General features: G+C 41.7%; 1 protein-coding gene and 1 long non-coding RNA gene across 8 annotated transcripts in view; one reads left to right on the plus strand and one right to left on the minus strand.

The window, feature by feature from the left end:
• COL13A1 (collagen type XIII alpha 1 chain) overlaps positions 1-1614 on the minus strand; it is a gene marked incomplete at its 5' end in the record, with an annotated part of 173311 nt that extends 171697 nt beyond the window's left edge. The window contains 2 exons of the mRNA XM_083441406.1: positions 890-988; positions 1575-1614. The remainder of the gene's footprint in view (positions 1-889; positions 989-1574) is intronic.
• On the plus strand, positions 454-20544 carry LOC310678118. Of its 7 annotated transcripts, none has more exons than XR_014511622.1 (4): positions 454-574; positions 3252-3305; positions 16633-16733; positions 20442-20544. It is a non-coding gene; the product is annotated as an uncharacterized lncRNA (long non-coding RNA). The 7 variants fall into 7 exon arrangements; XR_014511623.1 differs by lacking the exon at positions 454-574 and adding an exon at positions 986-1565; XR_014511624.1 differs by lacking the exon at positions 454-574 and adding an exon at positions 1876-1978.
• The last annotated feature ends 5009 nt before the right edge of the window (positions 20545-25553 follow it).

Genomic DNA, 25553 nt, shown 5'->3' on the forward strand with positions numbered 1-25553 from the left:
CTGAACTGAGGAAACTTCAGCAACTTCATTTGGCACAATCAGTATTAGTGATTTAAGGATTTGATCATTACTTGCTGGTGTCCCTTATATTAATAAAGATGATGTATTTTAAGGCAACGTGCCTTAAAAGGGGGGGGGGGGTTAAAACAAGTTATAAGAAGAGCCATAGCTCAAGCAGTATAGCATCTGCCTTGCAAGCAGAAGTCCCAGGTTCCTGGGTTCAATCCCTGGCATCTCCCTCCAGTATAAAATCCCGGAAAGCAACTGCCAGTCAGTGTGGACAATACTGAGCTGGATAGACCAGAAGGTCTGACTCAGTGGAAGGCAGCTCCCTGTGTTCTTGCCAAAAAGATTATGCTTTATTAGGAAGTCTAATCGCTTGTGAGGTCAGCTTTAGCGCCAAAACACCACACAGATACAGGATTGAATTTTTGTGCAGTTCCCTCTTTTGCAGCAGGCTGGGGCTGGCTGAAAAAATTGAGAAACAACAGGCACCCACTGCCTGCACTTCCTGAAAAAATTTGAATTAGTTTTCGTTCCCACTGAACACATAGGTCTCTGCCCCGAGTGTCTGGTTTGTATGTATTTTTTTTATTTAAAAAATCATTCATTTTCTGTGCTGTTTTTACTTTTATTATATTTTGTACATCTCCTTGAGACATATACGAAGGAGGAGGAGGAGAAAGCAGCTTAAGCTTAATGATCTGCCTTGTCCCTGGCACTAACTGGCCATAGGCATCACCTCAAACATTTCTGCTCCTACAGCTACTTGTTTCTCCAAGTGAGAAAAGTCGCTGGTAGCCAGCCATCTTAAATGTATACAATACCTAAGGAATACCCCCTGCACAGGCAGGAATATGGCACAAAAGAACCGCAGTCTGTGACTCACCCTCTGCCATGCAGAGCAAACCTTGTCAGATGGAGTCTCTTGGAACGAGTGAATTCTGGGCCTTGTTGAAGTCATTTTGGGGCACGGACGTCTGCACACCTAGGATTTTAAGCAAAACATACATCTCGTAAGAATGTCAAGCCCATTTTTAATGTGACATTTCCCACAATTCTTCTATTTATAAACTTCTGTTCCCTGTCATACATTTCCTCATTACAAGGCCTTTGATGTTTCAAAATCGAAGAGCGAGTTTTTATTGTTTCGCTACAGTTTCCTGTCTCTGTCTTTTGGTATATTTGGATTTTGTTGACCTAGCACTTCAGTTTATTTCACATTTCTATGGTGGAGGGAGAAAAAAATATCACCTTGACTTTCTTCACCTCCAGATGCCTTTAACACGCCTAAGAAGGAAACCTCTCTGGAATTAACAGACAAAACATCAACTGAATACCAAACAAACATCCAAACTGGGAGCAATTTCCATGTAATTGGCTCCATAAGTGACCTCAGCAAGATATCTACACAAAGCCTGCTGTCAAAATCACATGTAATGGAAAATGAGATTTTAAAACTCACAAGAGGGCAAGACAAAGTGAAGGATAAAAGAAACAGTGTCCGATAGAAGTTAGAAGGGAGACGCTTGTTTTTGTGCTACAGTGGTCTTGTACAATAAAAGGTTCGCTACCTCACGATTCCTTCACATTTGGACTTTCCATTACGTTGTGAATCCATCAGAATAAAAAGATTTAATAAGCAGCTTCAGACCTGACAGGGTGTAACCTAGAGTTGTACTGCTATTGTACTGCTATTTCAACCACAGGTGGCGCTGCGTTCAATTGAGGTGGGCCAAAATGGCTGCTTAACTGAGGGACTGCCTTATTGTAAAAGAACAGTCTAGAACAACAGCACCAATTGAACACAGTGCAGCAGCCAAAGAGAAGGAGCCACTAAAAGAAGAAAGGCCCGTGGGAGAAAGAGAGGAAACCGCAGGAACAGCAAGAACAAGAGCAGCAGCAACAGAAAGCTGCTTCAGAGCAAACAACTTGACTCCTGAGGGGACATACCTGTTGCAGTATGAAGCTCCCTGGTGTAAATACAGGGAACCTTACTTTCTAACCTTGCTAGGTCATCTGTGCAGAATCTCCTGTTACACTTGCTGGCATAGAAACGGTGATTTGGCCAGAAATGTTCACATGTGGACTTTGAATTAAATGTCATAAATGTAGGAGTGTTTTGTTGTTGTTGTTTTAAAAAAAGCAACCTCTCCAAAATATGTTGGGCTGGTTTTGCTTGCCTTTCAGAACCACAAATAAACTATGAAAGAAAAACTGTTGCCCCTGGCCAGAGATACTGTGGTCAGAAGTGGAGCATCATGATGCCACACTATGCAAGGGTGGAATTGCCACCACATATGGAATGTACTACTCTTCTGTCTGCTATATTTGTTTTAAATTTCCACTGAGGTTCTTGGCCACTGCAGGAGAAGCTAGTGGCATTTCACAAGTCATCTGTTCCTCATACTACCAGTACACCATTATCACATAACTTCTCACCTCATTGTTCACTGCAGGGAAATCTGAGCATGTTTTTGAAGGCTTGGGGCGCGGGGCAAAATGCCCTCAGGGATCCCCTTAATATAGCAGGTTGTGTGAGAGAACTGAGGTGAGGCCTGCATCTACCTCTCCCATGGCACCAACTTAGAGGAGGCTGCTGCAAGTGTCTTTTCCATTTTGCTCTGTATTGCAGTTCTGTAAAAAATACCATAATAAATAGCTAACAGTTTGTGGGCTTTTTGTGGCAATGAAAATCTTTTGCCTGAGGCAGCTGCCTCACTACTTTGCCTATTGGTAGGGCCAATCTTGCACCCTTCAAATACCAGCAGCACCCTCCCCTCCCAGGCTCTCATCTGTTCAGAAAGAGCTGTGACCTGCTGGCCTGGTCACCCAGGATCACCTAACCTCCCTCAAGTCATTGGCTTCCTTTTTAGAAGGGAGATGGGTGGTGGGTGAGCAAGCAGGTGGTGAAGAAAGGTGGAGGGAGTTGCAGAAAGAAGTTGCATTTCTGTTAGTAGCGGTCCCCCTATTAAGGCACAGGGGAATCTAGAAGATCTCTGACCATTGCAGTGATTGAAGCAGGGTCTGGGTTTTGAACCCCCTGTCCCTTAACCTTGACTTAAAGAAACCAATTTTTCATAAAAGCTAAAGTTGAGGGGCCATGTGTCATTGTCACTTCTGCTCTCAATTTTCCTGGCATATGACACAAATCCTTTACAGAGAATTATTGTGTTGACAACCTGTTGAAGGAGTAGATCTCTGAGATTTTGAAGAGGTGAAGCCTTACACAGATGTTTTTATTGTTGCAGTTCCTTCCTTTGGACAAGGCTACAATCAAGGCTTGTACAGTACGTGTAAAAACTGTGAGTCCTCAGCATTTGTGAATTACCTAAAATGGTGAACTTAAAAAAAAAAAATGTACTCCTCTGGGGGAAGAAGGTTATATGAAAAGGGCACAACAAGGACACAACATATACCGACAGCTTTCTTGTAAAGAGATTCCACTTTAGTATGTACATGTGGAAGATAGATAAGGTTGATGAGAAGAACAATGCTGACAAACAGGGGTCTGGAGGATATGCCCCGGAAAACTGCTTTGCTGTATTTAAAATATACATCCCAGCTACAATATGAAAAAGTGGATCTGTTTCAGGGGTTACTGGATTGAAGAGAAAACCTGATGGACTGCAAAAAGCACAAAAGCATGTTGAAGAATTAAGAGGGAAGTATAGTGTGTTTATATTTGATTTCCAAAAATGTTATAACTGGAGCTGCACTGAATATTTGCCAGTATCGATTTTAAAGGCAAGAATAGCTGTTCCAGTGAACTGTAAATATCACTTGATAAATTTATTAATTTTTAAAGTTTTGAAACAGCAATACTATGGTTTCATTTTCTTTCTCGATTCTGAAGTAGTCACATGAGAATAACTGTCAGGAATCACAGCATGACATCACAACACTATGCAGCCAATCATGTCTGGCTATGTGATTTTATCACTGAGGGCAAGTGAGGTAAATTTAAATGGATAAGGGAACATTTTAGCAGATAATATATATATTTTTATGGCTGAAAAAGAATCCATTTTTTGTTATGCAAAATGGTCCTGGTTAATTTGGGGCAACCCAACCTGGGGCAGTACAGGGCTCTCTTGACCCAACTTGGTCAAAGCTGAGATCGGCTTGAATTGGCCAAATTTGGTTTGGAACTGGGATTTTGGCCAAATCTGATGCATAGTCTCATTATATTCCTGCCAAATGATGGTTAAAATCAGTGCTGTTATGAAGGGTTCAGCCTGCCATATTGATTCAAAATGGCATCTGATGGTATTCGAACGTAGGCTCAAATTTACTCTATGATCTCAGGAACCATCATGCCACATTGGGGAACGATATCATCTTCAAAGGTGTTCAAATCATTGCAGGTGGCTCAGTTCACCATCTTGAGTCAAAACGAAGTCTGATAGTGTCCCAGCCTAGACCAAAATCTACTACTTGGGAACTGCCATGCCAATTTGAGCAATGATATCTTAAGTGGTGCAGTTTGGAATAATTTGGCCCACCACCTTGATTCAAAATGGTGTCTGATGGTGGACTTACAGAGGAGGAACATGGCAGACTGAACATCTTCTGTTGGCAGCTCGCCGATGGCGATAATTGCATGATGCTTAATGATAGCCAAACCATAAATCTTGGCTATTAAATTCACTCTGGTAAAATAGAGTGCACAAGGGATTAACCCACTCAGGAACCATCATGCCAAGCTGGGTGACAGTATCTTCAGCGTTGTCTAAATCAGTTTAGAACATTTCTGTCGGACATCTTGAATCAAAATGGCACCTAGCGTCCAAACATAGATGAAAACTCCTTATTGGGTGAAGATTGGCCATAGCCAAACCCCTGATTTAAATGAACAGAGCTCCACTTATGCAGAAGCTCCAAGGATGTAAAGAGGCATGCATGTGGCTCTGGATTAAGTTATTTTATTTCATATAATTAAATTATTAAGACACAAATATTAAATAATCCAAAAGATTTGGAGCTTTATATTACTATCTCCAAGGCTATTTATATGTTACCAAATGAGGCAAGTAAAAACCAAGTTGATGAAAAACTTGTAGTTGAAAGACTTTAAAGATTCTATCGTTTTTTTCAGTGCTATTTTTGAATAAGAGGTGAGAATAAGATAACTAGTTTCTGAAAATACAAGAAATCTTCATTTTATCAAAGCATCCCTCTACTCAATAAGACTCTGCTCAGAAGATGGGACAATCTGTTTAAGTAATACACATCTGTAGTTTGCTATAAAAAAGACTGCTAGAGAATGAATAAATTCACCAGGGATATATATGATGGAGAACACAAAATATATATTTTACAACCAACTAAATTCTACTTGGGTCTCAGTTTACCCAGGAGAATTGAACAGCCGTATGATTATAGAATTTTAAAAGAGGCAAGCATAAAAAGTTCAAACCTATCTCCCGTACATCCTATAAAAGTTAGGAAATTCATGGCCCCTTTAGTAGCTACAGAGCCAAAACCACCGTAATCCTCAGTTTGAGTCTGAATTGTTTTCAATTTGTAATCTGAATGAAAGAAGAGGTTCTTAATTCCAGATGCCACATTTTTGGCTATACATAAGCTGAGGTTTCTTAGAGCAAGGGTTATATCATGATAAGTATTTTTGATTCTTTGCAGGATTCCCTGGGAACTTACTGAAGTGCTGGATATAAATCCATGAAATAAATCCATGAATATGTACATACATGCATACAGGGACAGAGCTTTGTTCTTTCATTTTCCCAGCAGTCATCTGCCCCTTTTCTAACATTATTTATTTCATTTGTGTCCCAAGTCCAATTCAGAGTAAACCCATAAATTCACAAGCAGATTCTAGTTATTTCCAGAATTTGGTAGATCTCGTGTAAGAACTTTCAAGAACAACACCAACTTGGAAACTGTTAACTAGAAGCAGGAGAGGCTATAAGCAGCAAGGCAGGGGACAGCCCATCAGATATTTGAAGATGGTCTCCTCTTCTCCAGGCTAAACATACCCAATGCCCTCAACCATTCCTCATAAGGCTTGGTTTCCAGACCCCTGGTCATCTTAGCCACCCTCCTGTACACATGTTCCAACTTGTCATAACTCTCCTTAAATTGTGGCACCCAGTACTCAAGGTGTGGTCTGACCAAGGCAGAACAGAGCACTACTATTACCTCCCCTGATCGGGATACTATACTTACGTTGATGCAGCCTAGAATAGCATTAGCCTTTTTTGCTTCCTGTGTACCCTGAGTGATGCAGATTCTCTTAATGGGCAGCCTCAAATAACCTTATCCTTCCTCTTCACCCAGGGTCTTAATGCACGTTTCATGTGCTCATGGCCAGCACCAGCAAGCACCATTCTTGGGCATATGCTGAGGTCCCCACAAGCTCCACTCCCACTGCTAACACTAGCCTAGTTTGGGCATACTTTTCCTTCCTGGTGCTGACAGGAGCATAATTACAGCGTTGCATTGTGGGGGATTTAATGGCTGTGCCAACAAGTTTAGCCACATAAGCCCAGTGCTCCGGTGCTACAGCTGGCCTCTTGCTGCAATTTACCACCTGACAAGTCTGCTGTGGGGTGGGGAGTGACCTACTGAGGGCACTTTGCCTCAGATCTGGAATATTCTTTGCTCTTGTTCTGCACACATGTTTCAAGTACTGAACAAAGTAGTATCTGCAGTGCATGCCAGGATGTACGTCTTTAACCTCAGGAAACTAAGTATTCATTATACCAGTGGAGCAATATATGAACAGATATCCCTAGCTATGTTTCCTACTGAGTTAATATTTCTGTGCTATTGACCATGCCCCAAGAAAAGACTAGAAAAGAACAGTTCAAGAAACCGAGCTTTCTAAATGGCCTGCAGTTGGCTCCTTCTCCCAAATATTTGGGAGAAAAGACTATAAACTCCTGCTATTTGCACTGCATCCTAAAACTGAGTATCAGCCAACAAAAACTGGCACAAGTTCATGGATGTCACACAGGAGGCACTGGGAACATGAACTGGTGTGAAAGCCTGAAGGAGCAAAAGGGAATGCAAATGTAGTAGCCAGAGAGACAGATTTACAAGAGGGATACAAGAGATCTTGGTAAATGTGCTCAAGAGTCTAAGTCAGGCTGGTGTTTGACATGACTTAGACAGAAGGGAGGGAACTAAGTGAGAGGAGAAGGAAAGTTTGAGAAAAGAACCAAACAGGGACAGAAACAGTGTGTTGAATGCATATACAGCTCCATAGATTATTGGATGAAACAGATAATCTAGCCCCATTTCAATCTGGCTTCAAGCCTGGGCTGCTGGGTGGCAGGGAAGGGTAGAGAGAGGAGCAGAGGAAGCATGCCACTGCTGCTGATTTTCAGTTATTACTTCTTCTTTTTAAGAAAGGATATTCACTTCAATAACATACAAGAATAAAGGAAGAAATAAAGACAATACAACTGAATTAAAATTAAACATACACATAAATGCAAAATGCAAATTAGGGTTGTTTAATCGACAATCCTTTAAAAGAATTATTGTTGTTGTTATTGGGAGTGAAGGTAGTAACATTCCTCCCTAAATTTTAATTACCATATGTTATTTTATTGCATATAACAATACAAATGTTTGAGATACAGAAGACAAGCAATTATTGATTCCAGTTTCTTACCCGCCCTTCCCCTTAAAGCCCCAGAGTGGGTTATAACAATTGAAGCAAACCTGAATGTTAAAATGCAGTAACGTGCAATGTTAAAAACCCGTTTAAAGCATCTCTGCACACCCTACACTGTCACCTCTGAATGAACTCAGAAACTCTTTGCTGTTGTCTGGGGCCCAAGTCCAGACCATAGAAGAGAAAGGCAAACAGAAGTGTATGAGGTCGGATGCGAAGGAACTAAGTGGAAACTTGGACAAATACTGGAAATGGTTGTAGTGACTGAGGTAAAATAAAGTGAGGACATGGGAAGGAAGAAAGCCAGCAGGAAACCAGGTCTAGGTGCGGTGAGGTACAATAAACAGAAAACACCAGTCCATAGAGTACTCTATGGGGGACTGTTTCAGGCATACAGCTTGCAACTTTCATAAAATATTGCTTTTCTTACTGTAACACCTCAACCTTCTTCTTTCCCCCCCAGCTATAGTGAAGAGAATGGTTGCAGGGGTGAAAGCCTCCTTCATCTGTCACTGCTTCTTGGGGACCCCATGAAGTTAGTTCAATTTACACCTTTTACCACTGCAGCAGAGTGTTTCATTGACTTGCAGAAGCTCTGTCCCAGAGGCAATAAAAACCTAAATTGCTGCAGAAACCAGGCTGTGAAATAGCCCTGCTGGAACTCCAAGGAGCTTCATTAGTGTGATGGCTGCTATGGGAAGTCTGTGCATGCTGACAAGCAAAGCGTCCCAAAGGCCTGATATTTAGCTATTGCCTTTGGCTAGGGAACAACACCATTTATGGTGGTGATCTGTGATTTCCCCAAGATAGATGGCAAAAATCGCAAGGCTTCCTAACTGTCAAAATATATTCCTGAGGTTTAGGAGTAGGCTTGTCCAAAATTTCTCCAAGGAAAATAGGGATGTCCTATTCCATAATGAGGGACGTGGGTGGCGCTGTGGGTTAAACCACAGAGCCTAGGACTTGCTGATCAGAGGGTCGGCGGTTCAAATCCCCCACGACGAGGTGAGCTCCCGTTGCTTGGTCCCTGCTCCTGCCAACCTAGCAGTTCGAAAGCACGTCAAAGTGCAAGTAGATAAATAGGTACTGCTCTGGCAGGAAGGTAAACGGCGTTTCTGTGCGCTGCTCTGGTTTGCCAGAAGCAGCTTTGTCATGCTGGGCACATGACCCGGAAGCTGTACGCCGGCTCCCTCGACCAATAAAGCGAGATGAGCGCCACAACCCCAGTCGGTTATGACCGGACCTAATGGTCAGGGGTCCCTTTACCTTTTTATTCCATAATGGTGATGGTGATAATTTTACTATTTATACCCCGCCCATCTGACTGGGTTGCCCCAGCCACTTTGGGCTGCTTCCAACATATATAAAAACATTAGAAAACATTAAACATTAAAAAATCCCCATACAGCTCTGCTTTCAGATGGCTTGGGGGTTGGATAACTCCATACCCTCTAAGATTTCTCCGATGAAAATAGAAACATCCTAAGGAGACATTCTGGGATCAAATCAGAAACCAGGTTGGCTTCTGTAAATCCAAGACTGTCCCTGGAAAATAGCGACACTTGTTGAGTCTGGATTAAGCATGAAAGTGTAGCTATATCAAGCCAGACACAAACTCATAATAATATCTGCAACAGAAATAGTTATCCTTGTCTAGGTAAGAATATGGAGGAATCAAAATCTGAATGCGATATATTCCGAAAGAACTGGGGAAGGGAAGGGAAATGGATTGCTTTTCAACATAATAATCCCAGAGCTAGGCATTAAATGCACACAAATATCCTCTTTGGTTTCATCCCAAATCCCTTCGACCTCCTGCACTGAACCTGAAGCCCAGACCCAGAAGAAGAACAGTGTACTTGGGTCAAGTAGTACAAAAAGCCCAAAGCTTTTGGAGCCTCTTGGCGCAAGTAGTCATTCTGGCAGCTCAGGGTTTCTTGGCACAAAATGTACTTCTTTCTTTCTTTTCCCCGTCTCTTTCTTGGCCTAGTGCTTCTGTCCAGCTTTCCTAATTTTCTGACATCTTGAAAATGTCAGTCAGTTGCTTTCAGTTTATAACATATTTCAAAGCCTAGTTACTCAGCCGTGCAACAACAGAGATGCTTAGCTTTCAAAGCTGAAGATAGAGATTTGTACATGTGCTGAATGGTCTTTATTTCCTAGACACGTCTGCACTTTCTCTTGCCTCAGACTTGCCTCTTGCTTAAAACTCCATTACTTTGCCTTTCTTTGCCTGCCAGAGGGGACTTTCGCTAGGTAATTCCTAGCAAAGTGTGCTACTAATCAATGGACAGATTCCAAAGACACATTCAAGCACAACCCTGTACATGCATGAGACACAGTTCTCCCTTTCTCCAAACATATTCAGTGAACATACATATTAATGAGTACTATGTGCATATTTAAAAGCCATCTCCAATTTCCCATCACACTCTGTGATGGACAACACTGCACATGTACACACACCCTTCAGTTTACATGTCACCAAAGTTCTTTGTTACTTTCAGAAAACAGGAATGCAAATTGAATTGCATTCCAGCTTGGAATGTAAAGCAACGCACTGAGTGTTGGTTATTTGTTCAGCTGACAAGTTACTGAAAGATTTGAGGTTGGATTATTATATTCACCATTATGTTATTTATATAACACATTTTCTACAAATTTGTCCTCAGAGTGGTTTACAGCAGAATAACAGGCCAAAGAAATACTATAATAACCATGCTACATGATTAAAATCATAAAACTATTTGCAGTGCTAAATTAACATTCTACTAATTAATCATTATTGTTGATCAATCATTAACAAGTCATATAAAATGCAGCTAGAATATTAAACATAAAGCACACAAACAGGTCAAGTAATACAGTGGTACCTTGGTTTATGAACTTAATCTGTTCCAGAAGTCCGTTCTTAGCGTTCTTTAAACCAAGGTGTGCTTTCCCATAGCAGTGGGGGACTCAATTTACAAATTGAACACACTCAGCAGAAACCTGAACATGTTCTGCTTCCAAGGCAAAGTTCATAAACCAAAACACCTACTTCTGGGTTTGCAGCGTTCTTAATCCAAGTTGTTCATAAACTAAGCTGTTCTTAAACCAAGGTACCACTGTATCCCCAAACAGCCAAAAAGCTAATGACAGTAATCACTGCAACTAGCAGCTGTATGTGTGTAAGCTTTTAAATATTAATTTCTTTACTCCCAGTGATAGTCATAGGGATGTCCCGGGTGTTCAGATACCCTGCTAGAATACTTGTGAGCAAGATTCAGGTAAGCAAAGCCCTAGCCTCCTAAATCTTATGAACAACAGCCCCAAGGTGCTGAAACTTACTTTGACCAATAGGAAGGAGGAGGCAGCTGCAGGTGCTCTGCAGGGCTGGTTTTTTGTTTTTTGTTGTTGTTTAAAACAGGATACGAATGGGATTACCAGACCCAGACTCAATATTGGAAAACCGGCACTCCTCCGTGCATCCCAGGAGAAGATCATTTAGCTTTTTAATCTTGAGGATTGGCTTCACAATCTGAGCATGTCTAGCATTGCTAACTGTGTGTATTTAACTAAAATCTAAACTCTAGATCAAGGAAGGGGAGCCTGTAGCATTCCAAATGTGGAACTACAACTTCCATCATTTCTGACCATTGACCATGCTGGCTGGGGATGATGGGAACTGTAGTCCAAAAAATATTGAGGGCACCAATCTTGGTGAAGGCTGCTTTATTCTTTTTCCAGAATTTTCAAACAAATGCTCCCCATGTTGCAACTTAGGAAGTTTCCAAGTGTCTTCTACCCCATCTCTGACACCCAGACCAACTCACTTTCAAATTATGCCTTCTGGCAAAGCTGGGCTGAATTTCATGGAAGGCTGGGCTGAGTTTCAAATGAAGCTGAGCCAATTTATAATTTATATTTCAGTTTATTGTTTGGAGGGTTGAAATCATGAGCAGCTTCAAGCCTTCGCTCAGGGCAGCTTCAACCTGAAACCAGGCAAAACCCAGACATTTTGGCTGAGTTTCCTGATCAGGATTTGTTTGAAATTCAAAAAGCATTGAAACTTTGGTATGGGGTGGGGGGAGTCCTTCAGAACTGAAAGCTATAAAAGGTTTTGCAAGGCTTTCTCAGTTAATCCATACCTCTGTGTTTCATGTTGCTAGTTATATTATAGATTATATATCCTCATATAAAACTGTGGTTCAGATTCATATGGGAAGTAGTTGGGGCAAGAAATTCATTTGTTTGCATTATCAAGCATAAATCCAGGTATCCTTGATCCCCCTTTCTTACAAGTGGAATAGCCACAAATGAGGATGGGATTTCAGCAAAGGAGAACATCATTGCTCAGTTTCATAATTGTATTAGGAGGGTGGAAAATTGTTTCCTACAGGTCTAATTGGTTGGAAATTCTTTCTCCTGCAGGAAATGAAAAAGTTCATTGTTCTTGAGATTGGTGTATATATCCTATTAGACTTGCTCTTTTTACCTCAGCTACCTCTGGCATTGAGGAAACTGAAACCCATACCATAAGAACATAAGAAGAATCTGCTGGATCAAGCCAGTAACCCATATTATCTAGCAACCTTCTTCTGACAGTGACCAACCAGATGCCTGTAGGAAACCCACAAACAGGACCCAAGCACAATAGCTACTGTGGCTTCCAGCAACTAATATTCAGAAGCATTACCTCCTCCAACTGTGGAGGGAGAGCCCCACCATCATGGCTAGTAGTCATTGATAGCCCAATTCTCCACGAAATTGTGGGAGTGAGTGCCATAGCTTAACAATCCGCTATCTGCTTGTGCCACATTATGATTTGATATGACCACAGGTAGCATTCTTTTGTTATAAGCAGAAATATATGTTTAGGTGTGCAAGGTCATGTCTCAATGCATGGAAATAAGCAAATTCTCTTTCAGATAGTATTACTTAATTCAATATTCTTTAATGCTATAAAACCTATACTGCATGTTTTGCCCCCTAATCGGTCATGTCAAATGGGGAAAGTCTACTAGATGGCAATAGCCATGTTAAAACCAGTTTAATAATATTATACTGGTTAAAACCAGTTTAATAATATTATACTTCAGAACAGCCGCCTTACTAATGATTTCATGTTCCTTTTGCCAGCGTGGTGTAGTGGTTAAGAGCAGTGGACTCGTAATCTGGCGAACCAGGTTTGCGTCTCCGCTCCTCCACATGCAGCTGCTGGGTGACCTTGGGCTAGTCACACTTCTCTGAAGTCTCTCAGCCTCACTCACCTCACGGAGTGTTTGTTGTTGGGGAGGAAGGGAAAGGAGATTGTTAGACGCTTTGAGACTCCTTAAGGGTAGTGAAAGGTGGGATATCAAGTCCCAACTCTTGTTCTTGCCAATAGGTAAATATCAGCTGGTTATGTATAAATAGTAGTAATCCAGATAAGAAGTCCTCTTAAGGATGAGTAACTGATAAAAATCAGGAAACAGAAGGTGGGGATAACTAGACAGTTTTCTTAATGGAAGGAAGGAAGTGAGTGAACCAATAGCCGTGTTATTTACTTTGCAGAAATCTCAAGCAGACTGTAAAGAGCTGCAAATAGATCTCTACAAACCGGGCGTAAGAGTAGATGTAATGCAGTAAAAGAGTAATGCATTTGGGATTAAAATAAAAAATAAAAAACACACACACTAATTGAGTCTAAACTTTCTTTGTCTACCCAAGAAAAATATATTGGGTTCTGGACAATAACTCATTGAAAACAACATCTCACCACTCAGTGGTCATCACCTCCATGTCCCAACTGTGAGTGTATGAAAGCATATGGTTTGGCAGTGTTGGAATGAAAACAGAATGCTGAGTTAGGTGGATCCTAGTGAGATTCAGCAAGACAACAATTATGGTCTTATGTGTCCTTAGAGGTGAAGGAAAATATATTTAATATTTAACCTTGTCTGCAGGTGGTAATGGGTAAATTCTGAGAGAGGTGCATGGGGTAAAATACAGATTAATATGAATAGTCTTCCCAAGCTATTACTCATGCAGCTGTGTGACATGAATTCTGATGTGAAATGGGACCTAGATGCTCTTTAGACTCTACACTGCAATTTCTTCTGTCCAGTCACCATGCATCTGCTCCTGTTTTTAGGGTTCTTTTTTGCAGTCTGGCTCTGACCTCAATATTGCTAATTTTCAGGAGAATATTAGAACTTGGAGGTGATGGGACCACTTTAAGGTTCCTTATGATATAACAGGAGAGTGTCTGAATCCTGGTTCTGAGGTAATTATACTGCATATATATCATAAACATGGCTGACTAGAGGTTTCTTCCTCTTCACAAGCCTGTTGTTGACCTTGCCCCCTTTCCTACAATCAAGCTGGAATTCACAAGTTCACACCTTGTAGTTGCTCAGTCCAGAGACTTTTAATAATGGCTAGGTGTTGCCAGATTTGGGGCTCATTTGGAAATATTATTAATGTGAATGATCCTGGTGTCAGCACAGTTGTAGTACTCAAGACCTTTACAATGAGTTGGATCTGCTGCTCCAGAGGTGAATGGCCAATATAGATTTTCATATAGAAGCTAAGCTGACTGACACCTTTTCAGCCATTGCCTGAAATGCTTTTAAAACAGAGAGCAGCACAGGAGGGGTTCCGGTGAGAGAACTCTGTGTCTAAACCATTTGCCACTTTGTCAACGATATAAGCAGCCTAGAGAGATGGAACAAGAAGAGGCCATTTCCCCCCTTGGATTTGGCTGCACAAAAGGTTAGTCCAATAGCAATTCTCCTCTGGAGGTCTATATACAGAACCTGTTTAATTTGTAAATGAAGGGTTTTGGCAGACTTTCAACACTTAGACCTTGTGCCTCCTTTAATTAATTGCATCATCAGTATACAAAATGTCAGAATAGGGACGTGCATGTAACGCCCCCTGAGAAATTTCTGCAGTTTTATCTAAACTTCTTTTGTTTTGCAAAAGATAAATAAACTATTGGATGTTTCTCCTTAGCAGGAACTGCAAAATTTATCTCAAATTTTCACTTTAGGTGAAACACTGTGCCAAATGTTATGATACCCCATGAGAAATGTCATTCGTCATTCCTGAAAACTTTTTGCTTTCCTGTAAATTCCTTAGACATTTAGTTTGAGGAGGAACCTCCACATTTGCCCCAACATTTAATTTTTAGTGACATTTTGTGGCAATTTTTATTCAGAGTGAGCAGGATTAATGTGTAGAGCTGTGAACTATCACTATGAATCTCTCAATTTCCTATCTGTGTTGTTTTCACATTTTTTACTCATAATTCTCTTCCATTTTTGTGGCGATAATTCCCCTTCAAAATATGAATTTAGAGGATATTTTAATGTGTATTTTAATACATAAGCAGGCAGTGCAATCCAATACATATCGACTCAGAAGTAAGTCCCTCTCCGTTCACTGGGACTTACTCCCAGGTAATTTGTTAGCACCTAGTTTAGAGAGACAATTTCCCTGAGTGTGGCTTCTCTGGAGAGCCAGTGTGATGTAGTGGTTAAGAGTGGTAGATTTGTAATCTGGGGAACTGGGTTCGCGTCTCCGCTCCTCCACATGCAGCTGCTGGGTGACCTTGGGCTAGTCACACTTCTCTGAAGTCTCTCAGCCCCACTCACCTCACAGAGTGTTTGTTGTGGGGGAGGAAGGGAAAGGAGACTGTTAGCCGCTTTGAGACTCCTTCGGGTAGTGATAAAGCGGGATATCAAATCTGAACTCTTCTTCTTCTTCTTCTTCTTCTTCTTCTTCTTCTTCTTCTTCTTCTTCTTCTTCTCATCCTCACATAACAAGCTCCACTTGCAAGCAAACAAACAAATCCTTGTTATGCACAATTATTAAAGGAACTGGCACCCTGTCTTCTTTTCAGTCTAATCATACTCGACAAGAATAGTAGCAGATGTTGCAGATTAGAACCATATTGTATTGGAAACAGGGCTGGCCCAAGATATTTTGGCACCTGAGGCGGACCCCAAAATGGGGGGGGGGGAGAAAGAATGACATCACCTGCCCCTGAGGACCCTGCTACCTGAGGCAGTTGCCTCATGGGTGGGCCAGCCCTGAGTGGAAGGGATGGCTAGGAGACCTGCTCGGTAATATAAAAGGGTCTCTTCTCTGTATTGCCTGATGGTTTCTGAAGCGATCTGCTACATACTTTCTAGAGTGATCTTCCAGAGGTTGATCCCATAATGAGCACGTTTCTATAGACCTTGGTCAGATTTAGAAAATTATTGCGCCTCTTGTCAACACTTGGAGATTTGCATAGGATAACAAGCACCAAAACTTGTTCCTGGTTGCTCTACTGCCCTCTTCACACATTACAGCAAAGATGGATCCCTGTCTTCCCACTGTTGACTAACAACCTGTAGTGCTGACAAAAATTGCTGTCTTAAAGATTTGAAGATAATCCTGCTGCTGTTGGGCTGTTTTATGTATTTCAACAGATTGGTGCCCCCCCCCCCGGTTAATTGTTATATTATAAAACACTTCGTTAATGTATATTAAAAAGTAATTTACAAAAGCTATGAAATCAGTGGTAGCCAATGTGGTGCCCTCCTGAGGTTATTAGACTCCATCTCCCATCAGCTTCATCCAGCATGGCCAGTGTTTAGGAATGATGGGAGTCCAACAACCTCTGGAGGGTAGCAGTTGGCTACTCCTGCTATAAATAAATAAATAAATATGGAAGTGGGAGGGTTGACATAATGAAACTGAGCCCAGTGAGGATATATCCAACAGCCAAGGCACACCCGCTAAGCTCAAAACCTATGAGGAGCGTAGACAAATAGACCTAAGTGCAGATTATCCTACAGATAAGAGTTGGGATGAAGGGTTATTGTGGGGCGCCATTCCATGTTAGATATTATTTTTTGAACTTGTAAGTTCATGCCATTATGTTTTACAAAAAGGTGGGAGATCTTATCTACATAAATATTTTCCATTTCCTTTTCTTGGCTTAAATGCTCATTCTTTCCTTCACCTCTTTCCAGGTTGCCGTGGTTGGAGGTTGCTTTACAGCTACGGTACAAGTTGCACCAGAGAAGGGGCATGGGAATTGAAATCTGCTGTTTCTCCATCACGGAGTCCAGAGGTAAGCCCTGTGAAATGAACCCCCAGACATTATTTCTCAATAAGGTAATGTATTCCTCTGAGGGGCTCAGACAAAGAGCTCAATTTATGAACGCTCTGGAATTCCTAAAAATAAATATCCTGAAACCTTTGAAGGGAGGATTGCTTCTTATTTAGATTATATATGTTCATGAAAAGTCTGAAACGGAGATTTTGGCCTGCTATATATCCTCATTTTTAACACTTTAATGGACACGGCAGCCTTCTGGAGATATTTTGGTCTGCTGGGGCAGGACGTCATGGACATTTTTGTGTGTGAATTGCATGTTGTAAAGCAGGGAATGCACAGATTCTTAAGTGGCCTTCACTTCAGCCACCTTTCTGAGCCCAGGGGCACACTTCTGGTCCCCTACGTAAACGTAAAACGCTGAGTGAAAATGCTGAACTACTGTCTCGGAATAACACAAAGCATATACTGGAATGTTGTATATTGACAGAAGTGACTTGCATCATACTGCCTTGGACTTTTGCCATTCTAGACCAGCCCAGAAGGAGAAACTGCACTCTCCCTGCTGTCCGTCACAGACAACCCTGGTAAGGCCAGCTTCTGCATACCGAGACGCCACCTGCACATGGCATCAGTAGACATCCATGATTGATCTGCTGGCGTTTCCTCCATTGTACATTGCCGCTTTGGAGAGTTGCAAATGTGATTGCAGTAGTGGTGCTGTGGCAAGGGATCATTAACCCTTTCCTCAAGGCTTCCCACTTCCCGCGCATCGTTCGCACCTCAGCAGAACACTAGTAACAGAAGCAGACAATTGGCAGCACACATCTTTGCAGGAGTTTGAAATGCTGACCTCCTTATCCTGTTACAGTCCTTTGAGCTATGAACTATGACTGTGGCTAAGGAACAAATTTGTATATTGCCTTTCATCCGCAGATTTCAGGGCAGCTCACAACAAACCAATAATCCCCCCCACTTCCTCCAACATATTTAAAAGTCAATCAGCCAAAGTCCTGATTAAAGAGGAACATTTTTGCCTCTCTTTCTCTCTATCTGTCTGTATCCCTGGATTAAAAAGAAAACATTAGGCTGAGTCTTTTTTCTGAATGGTTGGCAACCCTCAATGCATGCAGAGGCCTGGAGCCCTTCTGAATTAGTGTGGGTGAAGGAGAATAAGGGCAGCAAAGTCTTAGCTTTGCTGCTTGTCCAAATGTCAGCCTTCATCCTCCATTTTTTTAAAAATCAGCCCGCAGCTGCTTTGAAGCCCACAAAATCAAGACTTCAACAAGCAAGTCTTTTATAAGTTTATCTGTCTCCTACACAAATTCAGGTCTGACCTGCATTACTTAATCTAGCAAAATATTCCACAGTCCCCTGCTTTCCTGTATGCGACTATGCAGTAATGCAAAACATCTGTGGAAAGGGAGGAAAAGCAGAGATGCCTACAAGGCACATGAAGCGGGGGAAGAAGAAGAAGAAGAAAAAGTGGGGGAAGGAGCAGCTTTTTGCTACTTGGAGCAATTTGGCAGGAAGTCCAGTTGGGATTTTGGTAACTGATTCTTCAGGACTGCAGGAAGGACATAGCCAGAGAAAGCATTTCAGGGACCTGCTTGTAAAATAAGAGAAATGAATAAAAACACAGCAGAAGTAATAAAGCAGGAGAAGTGACAAGATGGAAATCAGACAAAGCAAAGCTGGGGGTCATAAGTTTTGGCTTGGGATTGAAAAGCACACAGCAGCCACTGCTGAGCTCTTCCCCCCAAGCATGAGAAGCATAGGGTGAAGCAAAAGCCGCCTTTCTTCTCACTAAGAATTGCCTTCTTATAGGAAGTGGAAACACCAAGTAAAAAAGCATGGAGTGAATGATCTTAAGTGGAGCCCTCTTTCTGAAGATTGGTGGGCAGATCCTATCGCGTATGCTCTGCTGAAGAAAACAGGAGGGCACCTCTCAGTGCTTTTGTGAAATAGTGGCCAAGCCAGCTTGCACATTGCATCTGATCTGGCTACTTATTTTTCTCTTGTCTTCAGCGCACATGCAGAGTATCCTTATGAGATCTATGTGACATGTGGACTGGAATTCGCTGTCAGGCCCTCCTCATGTTCAACAAGCTTCAGTTGAATCATGTATACAAAATAATAACAACAAGCCACACAACACTTTCTTTGTCTTGCTGCACTAGCATTACTGAGTAATGGCACCCAGGGTAGCAGCAATGCCGTCTCAGATCTTAATGGCTATCAGCTCTGAAGTCTATGGGATGAAGTAAGATGGTTGCATTTAGGGATGCGTTCTGAGGTACAGAAAATCTGCCCCCATCCTAGACAGGACACCCAGGCTAGGCTGCTGGAACTGCCTTGCAATATTCAGTCTTATTTTATTGGTAATAACCTTCTGCCACCTGAAATGTTGGCAGTATTAACTCCACTCTAGAGTAAACATACCAAATGTTTCTTCTACCAGAGATGCTAACTTCTCTCTTTTGCTTTCTTATAAAGCACATTTTAAATGTTATTTATTTAAGAACTTTTATAGACTGCTATGAAACGTCTCTAACATAACACCATGCAAAATCTTTTCTTGAAAAATACAGACCCCAATCAATCAAAAGTTTATTGGCCAAAGGCCAAAACAATTTCACCATTATAATTTGCCACACTGCAAATCATAACCTACAGCATACGGCAATTACATAAAACAAGGGATCAGTGATTTGAAGAAAGGGCGTCAGCCTTCATAAATATTATCTGCTAGCTCAAACCTAGCTTAACTTCTGTTAGACCAGGCATAGGCAAACTCGGCCCTCCAGATGTTTTGGGACTACAATTCCCATCATCCCTGACCACCGCTCCTGTTAGCTAGGGATCATGGGAGTTGTAGTCCCAAAACATCTGGAGGGCCAAGTTTGCCTATGCCTGCGTTAGACCTCTGGATCTCCTGTGCAACTTATTGCAATACTGTCTCTCTCTCTCTTTCTAATCTTACTTGAAGCCATAAATAAATATAGAATCATTGAATTGTAGAGTTAGAAGGGACCCTGAGGATCATCTAGTCCAACCCTCTGCAATGCAGTAATATGCAGCTGTCCCATACAAGGATTGAACCTGCAGTCTGGGCATTATCAGCACCACACTCTAACCAACTAAGCTATCCATGCTCTGATACACACAGTGATACAATCAACAAAGTTTAAAAGCAATCTGTATATAGTGAAATTATTTTTTAAAAATACTGATAAAATCAACAGAATTTAAAAATCAGTAAGCACAATAAAAGCCTATGCTTGGATAGGCTTGCCAAAACAAAAAAAGTTTTTAGCAGGCATCTATCCACTGTGGTTCTTTGCAGACAAGTAAGTCTTATGACTTTGATTTGGTTGCCTGGGGCATATGAATGAGAGTATAACACCTCCTGCAGCAGTCATTTCTACAAATGCTTTCTCAAAGTGGACCTTGAATGGCCCAGAAGGCCACTCCTTCTTTTGTACTTGGACTGGAAAAAAGGAACAGAGGTTCTAGCATCATGTCATAGGGAGCTCTGCAGATAAGCGCCAGAAGAGCTCAAAGAGCAGGTGACAGAAGAGAATCTCCCTTTGCAAGCTCTGTTATGTACTGTCAATAGAAGGGAAAACTCAAAAGAGAAAGCATAATTACCGTATTTGCCACTTTCCGCTAATGGTCTGAAATGAGCACACCTCCTATCGATTTGTCATTTTCTTTCCCCAGACTTTCACACAGAGCTTGAAGCTCAGTGGACATAAAGAAACAAGCTGGAAGAGAAAGGAAGGAACTTCAAAATGAAATTCTATAATAAAGCGAAACAGTAACAGAGCCCATTGTGTTCAAGGGATGTCATTCATTTATATGGCGTCTCCATCTCCCCGCCCAACCCCCAACTCCGGAAATGATGATAATATCAAGACAGTAGTAAAGATGTTTCTGCTGTTATAAGAATTCTGAGGTCTCAAATATAGAATAAATATTCATAAATGCACACACATCTAAATATATAAACCATGTGTTTGAAATAGTACAGGAAAGCAATCCTGAAGCCATTTTGACTCTTTCAATGACTTCAAATATTCCACTGCAGTAAGGGAGGCAAATGGCAAAAGCCTTCTTTTCGCTTACAAATCCTGACTTCAGGGCACATTTGTGTATGAATAGGGTGAGCCTGTGACCTGGATTCAGGAACTAAAGTATTAACCATCACAAAAGAATAGCCAGGCTACCCAAGTAATGCAATCAGGATCTTAGCGGACTCAAGAGTCCCATGGGGAGTTAAGCAGCAAAAGCCAAACCCAAAAGACCAAAAGCAGCTCCATGTTCAGAAGTGAGCCATAGCTCCACTTTCCCCAATCCAAAAACCTAATAAAAGGTGACTTTGCCACCATTACTCCTGGTTAACAAAAATATTAGTAGAGTCCTTAGGCGCCGTGGTACCAGTGGAATCCCAGCAGCTTTACAGATTTTTAGACGGCAGACGACAAGCATTAGCTGAAGTCCTTGATCTTTCATGTTTCCATCCAGCAAAGGATATTTCCAGAAGTAACGTATATTAGCATACAGTTTCCTAACAATGTCCCTTTTAAGATCTGCCTTGTTTTATAAATAATTTAAAACTCACTTGCCACTCAGAATTGGATCACAGGTTTTAATTAGGGGGAAGAACGCCTTGTTTTACATAGAGAGCTTCCCATCCAGGGACTAAAAAAAGGGCAGGGGAATCCAAATGCCAAAGACAACCTGATGACAAGCAATTCAAAGGCACATCAGTGTATATTAAGTGCCTGGAAATGAAGGTAAACACCATGTGCTGAGATTCTGCATCTCTTGGGAGTTGCCTCCCATATCTTTCTGGCGCCTAACCATCTTAGCTATGCAGGACCAATAACCAGCTAAGGAGCCCCGGTGCTTTTGTTTAAACCTTATAAATGTGGTGCTGGTGAAAGATGTTTGATTAAATGCAGCCACATGCGAGAGATGGAAGTCTTCACTGCTCAGTGCTCAAGGAGCAAGATTTCACTCTTCTGTACATTGCCTGCAAGAGTGTCGTGGCATCAATCTACCGGGGATTGTCCGTACAGGGTAGGCCAAGTACCGTATCCTGTTAGTCAGTCAGTTTCATGACTTCTCTCTTTGAAATTGCTAACCAGTTGTGGTTTGGGAGATGTGGTCACCTGTTTGCTCTCAGGATGTGGGATAATGCAACCAATGAGTTTGACATTAGATCATCAAACAACTGTTAGAGGCTAACTCTTGCCACCTGTTGGGCTTTGGGTCATGTGCTGTCTTTAATGCTCCCTAGATTAAACTAGCTGGTTCTGAGTCTGCAAGAGTTAATGCTTATATTGTATAATACACCCTTTTGAGGCTAGGAAAGCAACTATGGCTGGGGCAGGGGAAACCAGTTTTCCCCAGTTTGAAACTTGCAAATTTTGTAATTCCTTTTCGAAGTATGACATCAGATTCTGAATGCAGTGTTCAATTTTCTGTCAATTTCTGCGGCATTCATAGAAAAGGAGAGACATCAGTAGTATACATCTGTGTACAGCATTACCTCTATGACTAGCAGGCTTTATAAGAGAATCAAAATATTTAGGTCAAGTCATACACTTCTAGCATTAGGAAACAAAGATCAGATGCACATTCTACCACATGTGGTGGATGTGCAAGATAGCAAAAGCATTCTGAGAAATGATTTATAATGAGTTGGGGGGGGGAATGTTTAAAATAACATTTGTAAAAAAAACCAGAGGCTTTTTTATTTGGAATTTTAGGTGCAAAGATACCAAAGGAGCAGAAACAATTATTTATGTATGCAATGACAGTAGCGCAGATGCTCCTGGCCCAGAGATGAAAAGAAGACAAAGTCCCGACCAGAGATGAATGGTTGATGAAGATGATGGACTATGCCGAAATGGCGAAACTGACTAGGAAAATCAGAAACCAGGAAGAAGAGAACTTCAATAAGGAATGGGGAAAATTTATAATGTAAAACTTTGGCAGGATTTGAGTAATGCTTGTAATAAGGAAAAAAATAAGAGAAGCAATTGAAAAAAGATGACAATTGTAACCATGGAAGGACAGAGGGGAGTTGAAGGATTCAGGGAATACTAGATGATGATGTTGATGTTTAACGTTGGAATTTTAATTTGCAATGTAAAACTTAAGAAAAAAGATTGGGGAAGGGGAGGAAACAGAGATCAGATTTTAATGTCTGAAAGGGAACTCTCTCCCAAATAATGAGTGTTGAGTGTCAAAGGCTCAGGGATATATCACATAGGATAAGAATGGTCATGGAAGCAAAGTTTCCCACTTCCTCCTTTCCCCACCCCCGACATCTATCCATACACCCCCCCCCAGCCTGAATGGTAGGGGTGGGGGCCCTCTTGAATAATGTGGGGTGTCTGAGGATTGCCGAGGAGAGAATGGATTATGGAACTTTCTTTCTGTGGTCTTCCTTAAGGCTGCAATCCTATCATCCCTGGGATGATTCAGAGACTGAGACCCAACTTTGTGAACTCCCTCCCTGTTGCTGTGGAAACCTCTTCAGCCCTTACCTTACTGATTCATACTTCATACTCATTGTTCTCCCAGGCCCCCACAACATGCTACCAAAGCCAGCCTTATGACTAGCACATGTCCGCCACACACACACACACATTGGAAACAAAGGGAATAAATCTCATGCTTTGGGTGCAGGGGGAGGAGAAGGCCTGAAGCTTCTTTTCTGTGAGCTTCCTTAAGTTACATTAAGATCCAGACCATAATCTCCAGGTATATGGTAGCCCCTTGAAATGACTACATACATACATCATATAATCACAAAATCATGCACAGAAGCAGACTTTGATGACCAAGTGCCTGTTCTGTGCAGCTGCTCACCACGCATGTTTTGCCCTCTTAGTGTAAAAGATGGGGGAAAGATGTGTCTGTTTGCTCATACATTCTAGTTGGAGTCATTTTGCTGCCCTGTAATGATGTGAGGAGTCAAAACTATTCTGGAAGGTTGCCTTGCTGCCGTTTGTTAGTTAGCTCAGCGAGAAAATACTCTCTGCAGCATGCAATGGTCTCTAGTAAAGAGATAGGGGTTCACATGGGCAGATCTGGTAACAGCAGACCTTACAAAACCAGAAGCAGCTTATCTGGTGGGGTGGAGCTGCAATGTTAGCATCCTGGCAGCTGTGTTGCTGCCACTTACTAGGACGGAGAGGGGAAAGCCCAAAGTGGCAGAGAGGTCAAGACTGTGTAGTTGCACCGCCAGAGCCAATCCTGCTAGGAAGCTTCTGGAAAAGTCACTTTGGTTCAAAACCAGGAAAAAGCGTCTTGGTGGCACAAAATAGTGCATCATAAACCAGTAAGCAAGAACTCTCTGGACTCTAGGCAAATTAAATAGCATTCAAAATGCATCTGACCCTATAGTATAGGGTTAGAAATCTGGCCACAAGAAATTTCTTCTTGTAAGGCAATATGCTGATGGGAATATTTAAAGCAAATGGAGCAACTTCCTGCTGCTCCTGCCCATGCAACTAATTTGGTGGTTTGGCAATTTCACTGGATCCTCAGGTATTTGGTTTATTTATCAAGAAGTACTGAGCATTTGTCTATTGGTACTTTTCAGTAATGAAATTAATGTTGGACACATTTTTGTGTTTCCTACTTCTTGGTGGTTAAATCAGTTTTGCAGCTGGGAAAGACTAGCTTACAATCCCTTGTTTTGGAGCCCTCTCTCTTTGATAACCATCAACGTGGCATCAGCTTCCACTGGGCTGCCACTTTTCACGGTAAGCAGTTAGTGTGACGCTTCCCCACCTTAGTAGAGAGCCCTATATATATCAGGAGCTCAAATGCAATTCATGCTAATCTCTCAGGGACCATTCCATTTTTCCCTTTTGTCAATTTAATTAGCAAACTTAAGTGCAAGGCTGTCACTCATTTGTTGCAGAGGATCACGCTACCAGGGACGGACTTTGGTAATATGGTGCCCAGAGCAAGGGCACACAAACCCCTAAATATTTCCTATTTTCACAATGATTCCTTTTGGTACAGCTGTTGTTTTTAATGGATCTTCTCAGTTGGTACCTGTATAAATATAAGTTTTATCAGTGTTTTTTGTCTAGAAAAAGAGGTGTCAGAACTCACCATGAACACCTCCTTTGTTCTCTTAAAATGGAAATAGTACCCACCTGAGAGGTGCCAGAACTGAGTTCTGGCAAGTTCTGGCTGGGGGGAAAACACCCTGGGTTTTATTAGTAGCAGTATTTGTATTTACACAGGAGGAACTGCTCACACTGCCCTAAATCCAGCGCTGGTTATTACATTTCCCCAGAACCTAAATGGCAATATTCTGTAACAAAAATGTCTTTTATGACCCCCCTGCAGTTAGTGCATCAATTGCAAATGTGAATGCTGCATCCTTTGTAGTTGCCCAAGCAGCACAGACCCTGCTGGAGAGTGCCCTATGATCAACGAATCATTATAAACACTTAGCTCTTTACGATTACATATGTAGTGTGTTCATATTCATATCACTTCACATACATTATCAATGTAAGTAACTGTAAGTAGTCCTTACAGTATTATTATCACCCTTTTCTAGATGTGAGGGTGTACTATAGGGCAGGGATGGGGAAACCTTTTCAGCCTAAGGGTCACATTTCCTTCTGGGCAACCTCGGGGTGGCTGCATCAAATGCTGTAATCGAAAGCTGTTATACATAGAATCATAGAACTGTATGGGTCATCTAGTCCAACCCCTGCAATGCAGGAATATGAAGTGCAGGAATATGCTGCTGTCCCATATGGGGAGCAAACCTGCAACCTTGGCATAATCAGC

The sequence above is a fragment of the Podarcis tiliguerta genome, assembly GCF_965153285.1.
Source record: "Podarcis tiliguerta genome assembly, chromosome: 5".
In the NCBI taxonomy this organism is placed as follows: Eukaryota; Metazoa; Chordata; class Lepidosauria; order Squamata; family Lacertidae; genus Podarcis; species Podarcis tiliguerta.